Source organism: Apostichopus japonicus, chromosome 3 (assembly GCF_037975245.1).
Source record: "Apostichopus japonicus isolate 1M-3 chromosome 3, ASM3797524v1, whole genome shotgun sequence".
Taxonomy (NCBI): domain Eukaryota; kingdom Metazoa; phylum Echinodermata; class Holothuroidea; order Aspidochirotida; family Stichopodidae; genus Apostichopus; species Apostichopus japonicus.
The window spans coordinates 13,938,390-13,948,450 of record NC_092563.1 but is presented as its reverse complement, the minus strand read 5'-3'; the positions used below and the strand labels follow the sequence as shown (position 1 = coordinate 13,948,450).

The 10,061-nt window shown below is 38.3% G+C and overlaps 1 long non-coding RNA gene across 1 annotated transcript; it reads left to right on the top strand.

Moving 5' to 3' along the window:
* Window positions 1-758: 758 nt before the first annotated feature.
* LOC139964118 (uncharacterized) lies at window positions 759-6,923 on the top strand. The gene is made up of 3 exons (XR_011791828.1): window positions 759-1,466; window positions 4,990-5,155; window positions 5,730-6,923. It is a non-coding gene; the product is annotated as an uncharacterized lncRNA (long non-coding RNA).
* The last annotated feature ends 3,138 nt before the right edge of the window (window positions 6,924-10,061 follow it).

Below are 10,061 nucleotides of genomic sequence, written 5' to 3'. Positions count from 1 at the left end.
TTTTTAGGTGCCTGCGGTTCGTCACGATGAAATTATGATACTCGTACTGCCCTCACCGACCTACTTTAAAAACCATTCTGGGGAGGCCTCGACTAATCTGTTACTACATTGTCTGACCACAACAACGCAGTAGTCGATGCCTACGTACGTACCTACGTATGCACGTTCTCAGAGTGTTAAACTAGATCTTTGGTTATGTGGGTGCATGTCCATATGCATGCATGGTGAGAGACTGAAGTGAGTGTTATCGACCTCGTGCAATATGTCTCCTTCCCAACCCACTGAGATTGTCGTCGGCTTATAGTCATTCTACGGAAAGTCCAGTATTAGCCAAACACTATAGTGATCGCACTGCAGAAGACCAAGCACTCGGACTAGACCACATAGTAATTTAGGCTGTTCATTGGGCAAATTTGGTAGGTTGGCGTCTTTCTTTTAAAAGTTCAAAATTTTCTTAATAGGGGGAAGGGGGAAGGGGGTGGGGGGAGGGGGAGGGCACTTATTTCTCACTAAGGACATGGTGTTGTCTGTCACTTATCAACATACCAATTGTTCATATACAGCAAAAAAATTGACAAGTATGTGTATTAGTTCTTTGGCTGGGTCAGGCTGAGGCAATGTTACAATCCAATGTCAAAGTATGCAGAGAGTTAAATGAGAAACAAACTCTAGCATTTTCTGCTTAGAGCAGACCGTTTTGCAGTGTGCTCTTTTAGACAGAAACAACACGAATGATTGAAAACATTTCTTTTTTACCTTTAAAAATCGATTTAATTGTCACTCATGGCATTCGCCATTTTGTTTGAATTCGGAAAATGCCCGCTTGATTCGTGTTGTAAGCGAGCCCGCACATATCACATTTCAACACATTGAAACCTTCTGAGCCAAACATTTCCTACGCTTCCGTTCACTTCCGTTCACTAAGGCAATATCTGGTCAAATATTCTTCCGAAACACTTTCCGGGCGCGGGAAATTTTTGAAAAAAAAAGAACATGGATGCATTTGGACTTGACTGCTATCAAATTGACAGTAGAGGAACTGAGACAACGAGACTAAGAGCTTGAGATCGCATCTGTGGCCGACACTGGCAGTTACTATGATGCTAGTACAGGAAACACTATAGTAACAGTTCTGCGACGGAAGGGCAAGCTTGGTGCTTTTGTACATTCTCTTTTCTCTGGAAACCTTTTCCTGTCAGGAATAACATAATATCGTTTTCCCTTCCCTGCTCCTTCTTCTCCTCTCCTGTTTTCACAACCAAATGCTTGGCACTCCGGCATTTAATTTGCACCAACTTCCGAACAATCTCTGAGAGCAAGTGTACGACTCATATGCAGAGAGAGGAATTGTTAAAATTATGATGTGGCCCGCTGACATCATTTTTGAAGCGCCCTCGTTACATAATGACCGCCAACACAGTACGTGTGAAAAAATAATTAGAAAATTCCTGGAAATTCGGGGAAAGGTAGTTTTGACTAATTATTTCACGGAGGGTATAAGAATATTAGTCTCTACTATGTGGTCACTGCAAACCCCAGGGTTTATTTCTCCTTTAAGATTTCAGAATCACTTTCCCATCTTAGTATGGCAAGGCAAAAGTGCAGACAGAACAACAAATTTATCTATACAGTACAGATTTTTACCTCAGCTACAAAATGTTGAGGCATTCTACCATTAAAGTAGTATTACAAGTTTTTGCATGCATGCTCCTCAAGATGTAGAAATATGGTTGTTGTTTAAAGTCAACTGAATTAAATGTCCGACTTTTCTACTCCAAACATAAACTTTCCCCTGAAAAAAATACACTTTTGTTGAACTGAGTTCAAAGTTACATGCACTATAAGCCCATATATGAAGGCTGGACTTTCTCAGCATAGAAATATCACTATACTCACTTGCACTATTATTGATCTTTAAATATAAGAGAGAAAACCATAAGGGTTCCATATGTTCACAAAACTCACATTTGTTTTTCCAATAGGATAGGCCTCATCTCTTAATCATTAGCTGAGATATACTTGGACTTCCTGGAATTTATTTCGGTTTAAAATAAGCTCATTTTCGATTGGGAAGGTACAGCTGTATTATAGGCTTTTCTACATAGCCAATTGGAATCCTTGCGGAACTTGGCACAAAACACCCCCCCGTTACGCAGCAAATATCGCTACAAAATAAGCACATTTCGCGCCAACTCTTTTCATAACTTTCAAAGTACAGCACAAATTCTTTTTTATGTCATTTTGAAATATATTGTGTCCTCTTTACAATGATATGTGTAATAAAGCTGGTACTTTTTAATCTGAAAAAGTAAGAACCACTTCGGAAAGCAGTGAACCTCTCCAAAATGTCCCTATCTCTCAATGCTAACATTGTGCTAACTGGGAGTGTGATTGCATAACCAATTTCATTCCTATGCCCAAAGAAAAGTTTGTTGACTCTTCTCTCTATAGTTATATAAACTTCGACTTGATTGGTCGATATATTAAGGTCCGTACTTTTCACCAGCAAATCAAAAGCATCGTAAGAAATTTTTCCTCCTTTATGCGGCTAACCTGAACACAGCACAGTGTGCAGTGCCCTCACAGCAATTTCGGAGAGTGAAAACCGCAACGCCTCCTGTGCGTATACGACAGCATTTAATTCTCCGAAAACGGGTCATTAATAGAGCAAACGTTTCCATATGTAGGGCCTGAAAGTTCACTTTAAATCACTGGATCATTTCAAAAGACTTCATCCAAATTTTTTTTTGCACCAAAGCCACCACCTTATTAAATACAAACCATAAAATTCCAAGATCTCCCATAGCGAGTTGCCAGCTTTGTTACTTCAATGTTACGTATGATCCTGTCCACTTCATTAATGCGTTTTAATTCCGATGACACGTAACGGCTGCAGACACTTTATTCCTTAATAAGAAAATAAACAAATTTGAACCTAACCAAATGCACTTTTTTCTGTTCCTTTTTTTTTTTTTTTGGTCTTCTTACTGTAGTTCTATTTTTAGGACATCTTCCATTTAATTTTTTGTTCCTTTCACTCTGTTCCTGGACATTAAATTATGTCCACCTCCTCCTCCTGTCAAAGAATTCCGGTATGAACTCCACGACGAATTGTCTGTTTTCTAAAACACAACCTTCTCTAGGGTGATTATCTTTACAGCCCTCTTTCAATTTCATTGCTTATATAATGGCCCCAGCTTCTAAATCTCGATTTCTTCTTCTTCTTCTTCTTCTTCTTTATTCCTTTTTTCCCCTCTTTCTTCCCCGTGACAGTTCTTACTTCTACCTTTCATTTTGGTCTCGTTCATGGAGCCATCAACTTCTATGACAAATGAACATGAACGTCTCATAGTGCGATGAAATCGACAGAAATTTTGTCGGAAACAATTCTTATTGCCCTCTAAAATAGTTCACTGAGGTAAAGAATAAAAGCCATTCGACAGACTATGCAGGACATTTCAGTAAATGATCAATAGCTTGACTCAGAGCCTAGATCTTTCCTCTCTTTTTTCCTTTTTTCTTTGGTGCGGTACATTTTTTGTTTATCAGGTTTGAAGAATATTATCATCTCAAAAACTGAAAACTCATTAAACAAAGTCATTAAGCAACATTTTTTTTTTTTGTTATCTTATTTCATTTCAAACAAATCATTCATTTCATTCCCATCAGAAGTAATTAACTCTGTTTGATGAAGTCGAACTGAAAACAACCGCAATTTTTGATGATAAGGAAAAAAACTTCTATTTTTATTAATATTCTTATACTTTCACTAACATAAACTGCGAAAGGTAAATGACCAGTTTTTGGTTGAAAAATTTCGAATTCATGTACACACATTAGACCATGCTTTGTTGTCGATGTTTTAAGATTCTGTAAGTGGATACCGTGTCTCTCTACACCGGAAAAAAACTACTCCAGTGAGAAACGCCCTTCAAAAATGACAACGATAGTAATCGGGAGGCAAGGCAGAGATTGTCCCCCTGCTGGACTTTTGACTTCTGAGGCCCCAAATACGAAAGGATGGTTACCAACGGCTTAAAGATTATGGCTTAGAGATCTCGACTACATGCTCTCTTCAGAGCAATAGCACAAAAACTAGAGACTTTGGGTGGTAGAATGAGAAGGAGGTAGGCGGCGATCTTTGGGTGTATATGGGGAGAAGAGGGGACAGGTGGTGAGTGATAAAATGTGGATATTTATGAGCAAGTCTGCCAACGAGGTAAATGCATAACATTATCAGTTTTCAAAGATACGCTCTCAAAGAAAGTTTGGAGTATGGGCAGGGATGTACGACATTGGCAGTGAAGTGCACTTGACGAATAAGGGGGGGGGGGGTGAATAAGGGATGTCAGCAAGGTTTTGATTTGATTAACAGCGCAGCAGAAATTGCCGTGCCCGTAATATAAACTTGCCATAATGTCACCAAAAATCATCTGTTACTGACTGCAACAACTGCCATGACCCAAATTGCAATAGGTGCTCTCATCATACTTATTTCAATCAGGGGCTAAAAAACAGCTAATGGTGTCTATATACGGGAGTTTAAATGAAAGGTCAAGATGAGAGGACTGGGGAGGAGAGAGGAGAACTGGAGGAGGGTAGGCAGAGGACCTATAGGTAGGGGATAAAGGTAGGATGGCAGAAGGAGATAACTTTATAACACTGGGGATAAAACATTGTCTGTGACTAAATAATTGAACATGGCCCTTTAATACATGATTTTCAATTTGAACATGGATATGTGTGGCGCTTGTGAATTAGGGAGAGGGTCATAAAGTATGTCGAGCTGCATACTTGCATTTTGGCATGGATAAACAATAAGTCCTGTCATTGATGTATTAAAACAATATTCTACAAGAAAATGTGTTAAAATGTGGTAATAAATAATCTCATAAATTTCATATTTAATAATATAATTTCTATATATATATATATATATATAATATATATATATATATATATATATTTTTACATATTTTGAAATTGCAGGGAGTTGGGCATATTTTTTGCTAATAATCAGTGAGTTGGAAAATCCATAACAGTGGAAAAACTTCCAGCCTCCACCGGGATTCGAACTCGGGCCTCCTGCTCTATATGCCGACACCCTAACCATTAGGCTATGGATGCTGATTGAATGTCCAGAGGTTCAAACCCGGTATGGAAGGTCGTAATTCCACTGTAGGCGTTTGTAACCTGTATCGAACAATACTATAGTTCTGTTTTTAGTGACATATTTTGCCTTACCCTAGAGATCAAATATGCATGATGCTAACCAACTCAAAATCATTTGTGATTCCTAGAGCCGGATCTCGAAAGAGATACTATGAACAGGATAGGATCTGGTAAATGAATGGTTATTCAAAATATGTTATTTCAATTATATAAAAGTAATATATCTAAAAATATATATATATATATATATATATACGTATACATATACATATATATATATATATATATATAGATATATATAGATATACATATATGTATATATATATTATATATATATTGAAAGGAACCATTGAAGTGTTACCTGAAAGGTGAATAATACTAGCCTACCACCAATGCACAATAGCTTTCACACTGTGAACTTGTCACCATATAATTGTCAAAGTATCATGGCACATTATGCCCGAGGCCTATTTCGTTCCTGATTCCATTGTATCCATGTGAAAAATAACTGCTACATTATCCCCATCATTTTTTTATTCTCTTTTTTTTTTTGGTAGCATCTAAAGTGCAACTGTATCATGATCGAAGTATTGGTGACCACATATAGAGGGTGCTCTTCCGAAACTGATACCGTACTAGAACTCCCGTTCATAGACAGACACTGCTAGCACAGCCAAAACATACACACCTGATTTAATTAGAGAGTGTTAATGTTTCCTTCCTAGCGGCAAACACATGTCCCCACTCGAAATAAAAGATAAGAGAGAGAAAAAAGAGAGAAAAAGAGAAGGAAAGAAAAAAGGGCGAGAAGCTTTATAAAGAGAGTTACAATGGCGAGGATGACAACAGTTTAATATCTGGATTGCCTAGCAATCCTGATCTGTTGCTCCAAGGTGCACTAGCTTGCAGAGAAAGTGTGTCTGGGAGGAACAACAGAGATGATGATGATGACGACGACGACGATGATGATGATACTGGTAATTGTTTATTGAATAATGTCACGAAGACTTATCATGGCTGAAGTCGTCACTGATGGTACAAGATGGCACTAATGGGACATAATTATATCAAATATGCTAGCTGATACGTGAGATGATTGAATCATCTCACCTGTACTCTGTACTTTCATTGGTAAAGCTATGTCAGTGTTGTACAGTTGTGAGATTCATCCAGCTGTGACTGGCTGACTGTGTCAATTGGTCAGTCGATGTACCGATACACCACCGTTCAAAAAACAAAGTTGATATCTTTTGAGATTTTACTTTTTTACTTTCTTATGAATGTGTCAAATTTGACAAGATTTAGCTGAAATGATTTTGATGTAGATTAAAATGTCTTCATTCCTCCATGAGAAGGTTTCAACACCAACGTTACAAGGATAGTCGTTTCGTTACACGTTGGTAGAAGGTCATACACAAGAATAGTGTATGTGGGAGGGTATTCATTCTGTAATAATGCGCATATCGCATAAACTGTCCCTCTTTGTGTAATGCTAACCAAGGTTATCTAACAATACTTCTTACATCATTTGGAACCAATTGTGCCAACAATTACTAGTGTTCCAGACAGTCGGTCTGTGAAAATGTTTGTATGCAATATGTAAAGAAAAGAAAAGAAAAAAATATATATATATATGAAACAGTGGCAACTTACAAAGTTCATGATGCCTCATATTCCTATTTACTGTTACGCTCACAGTGGAAATGAAGTAAAAGGGCAAGAAACTTGGAACAGTATGGCATGTGAAAGAAACTAGTTAACAAAATCACGACACTATAAAATATTTCCAATGCTTGGTAATCTGTTATGTCTCTGAGGTGGTGGTTGATTCACTAACATAATTTACAAAAAGTGTCAGTGATTAATTTCTTCCAGTAACTCCTCTTGATGAATGGATTTTATCCTACAAAACTAACAAGGTAGTATCAATACACCTTCCATGCCTGAAAGACAACTTAGGGAGGGGGGGGGGGGTGGTGAGGGCCAGGAGAAGAAGGAAGAGGCAAAGGAGAGGAAAAGGGAAGAAGAAAGTGATGAAAGTCTTGCAAGGCTCTGACTTTACATTGAGTGAATCTATCTATATTCAGTAAATACATGATAAAACACCAATCCAGGTACAACAAAGCTTCCATGAGAACTTTCTCTTGTTAAATTTGTTTGGGGGTGGCGGTGGGGGGTGGGGAGGGCTGGAATGGGTAAGCAGAGAAGGCGGTAAAACTTAATGCCACTCTGGGATAAATTTCTCCATGCAGAGATACATTGTTGAATTGTTACAATCATGTATTTCTCATGCAGTCTTGTTGGATATATAATATTTTCATCTGTCAAAGGGAACCAGGAATTTGCTTATAAGATGAAATTGTTTGGGGGGTTTTGCCAAAGTTAATTTCATTGGCAGAATATTTCTGTCAGTAACCGGCATATAGAGGTTCAAAAGAAGCTTCAATATTCTGACATATAAATTTGATGAACACTGGAACACAATCCATCAATAGCTTGCAATTAACGCATTGCTACTTAATTCATATAAACGTTTGTGTTCGTCCACCATCTGATTATGTAGGGAAGGAATCATATTTTCACATTTTGGGAAAAAGTTTCAGCAGAAATAATAACAGTATTAATCATAATCGATGCGAGTCAGACTTTGGGGCCTCTAATGCATGACAAATTAATCCTTTGGAACTATTACTCTTTTCTGGATTGTTATAATTACATCTTTCATGTCTGAAGTAATGAAGCTCTGTGTATGTGGATATTTGACAGAAATGGCCAAAGGAACAGAAATTTAATTTGCACCTGATCGCTTGTGAATATGATAAATTAACTTATTGGCACGCAATATAATTTCTGGCAGACGAGACATGCATCAAGCCCTATATGTATATATATACATATATATATACATATATACATCCCCTTTGTCATGAATGATGAAAAATATGGCATATTCCAAGCGGAGTATATACACAGCCACAGATCATATTAAAGGATAAACTGTTTAGATGCTGTAATTGGTCCTTCCTTCCCTTTTCAAACCTTGCTGCAGCTCTACTGTTATTTCATTTTGAGCCTCTGTTTAATTTATGCTATATCTAAGATTGTGTTTATATTTCATGCAACAGTACCACTAGTCATCTAAACTGTAATATTTTATCAACTTCAGGCCAAAATGCATTTTGCAGACTTTTTGGAGAGGCCATCCACAAGGTGGAAATAAACAGATCAGCATCCATGGAGCTTTTATATCTCTCTTCTTTCTTTTTTTCTTTTGACTTTCTGCGAGATTAATACATTTCTCGTTACGATACCTACATAGCAATAATATCTTGGGCTGGATCGAGTCCGTGTATATGGATCGAAATGAAATGGGTATTAATTTTCCTTATCACGGAATACGAACAGGCACACATGTACATACAACCTCAGACATAAACAAACTTGTGAACAGAAACAAAAGAATAAAATCGTACCATTAATATCAAAATATAACACAACAAAACAAAGTGGGGGGTAGGGGGAGGAAGCAAAAGGCTTCATCAAAAATTAAAGATGGTGACTGCAAACGAAAATGTTCCATATGGTGTTTGACACTTTCTCGAATTTGAATTCTTCATTGAAGACAAATGTTCTCCTGCAATGTTCTTTCTCAGTCTGTACGTGGTAGTAGCTGGGGTGGGGGAGGGTAAGGGGGAGGGGAGTGGGGCAAGTGGGAACTCAACGGTAGTAACCTTTCTGCAGTGCTGTTATATTATCACTGATTCAGAGGGTAACCTTGCTTTAGCGATCTTTTTAGCGTTTCTACAGAGGGTACATATCATATCTGTCCTAATGTACGCCCATGATTTAAACAGTAATGTTGACAGATCTCAGAATCAAAGAAACACGATGACGTTAACAACGCTCAGAAGCAACGCCAACATGCCTGATGAACTTGTAGCATACATGTAGTATCACTGGGTGCAGTGGCGGAGCGTCCATACAGTCAGGGGGGGGGGACGAATGCCGCCCCTGACGGACTCAAATGGACTGCTGGCGCCCTTTTCAGCTTTTTACCACTTTGTACTTATTCGCGATTATTGAATTTTTTATTGCGCTCTCATCTACCTATTGACATTTGTCACATATTCTTGCTGTAATTTTCTGACAAAATGCTCTAACGGCCATTTATTCTTCGTTTATCTGCAAATTAGCAAGGCCCGGAATGGGTCATTTCCGGCGATCTAGGGAGTATCTTTTCTCAAAAAAAATCTGTACGCTCCGCGCCAACCTGTCGTGGCGCTCCACTTAGATTGTGTCTAAAGCGTCCCTACAGACAATTCTCGCCCCCTCTGACCAATACCCCTAGCTCCGCCACTGACTGGGTGACCATGGTTCCACTTGTGCAGTTTGACCGAACGACTACATTCTCTTAATTTAGACGCGAGGTGCTTAAAACATTTTAGTTTGACTTGAAAATGTTTTCCAAGTCAAACTTAAGTGATCTCAAGTTCTTCTCCACTAATTATGATGAACAAAACTGTTAATATACTTCTAGTGATCAACTCACGATAAGCCTACCGTTACGATCTGCAGTCAGGGAACTACTGTAGATACCATTTTAAAAATGACGGAGTCCTCTGTTCATTTTGGACAATGACCGGAGACCTCAGATACAACAAATGTGAAGTGTGCCACGAATAAGTGACCAAATATTCGCCGTCGCCTCCATCACATTAGTCACCCCGGCATCCACCTTCCCCTTCTCCCACCCTTCTCCCACCCTTCTCCCACCCTTCTCCCACCCTTCTCCCACCCTTCTTACTTGAGTAATGTTAATTACATCTAAATTTCCACTTTAATTGCATCTGACTGTCATATTTTGTGGTCATCTTTTCCTTGTAATTGTT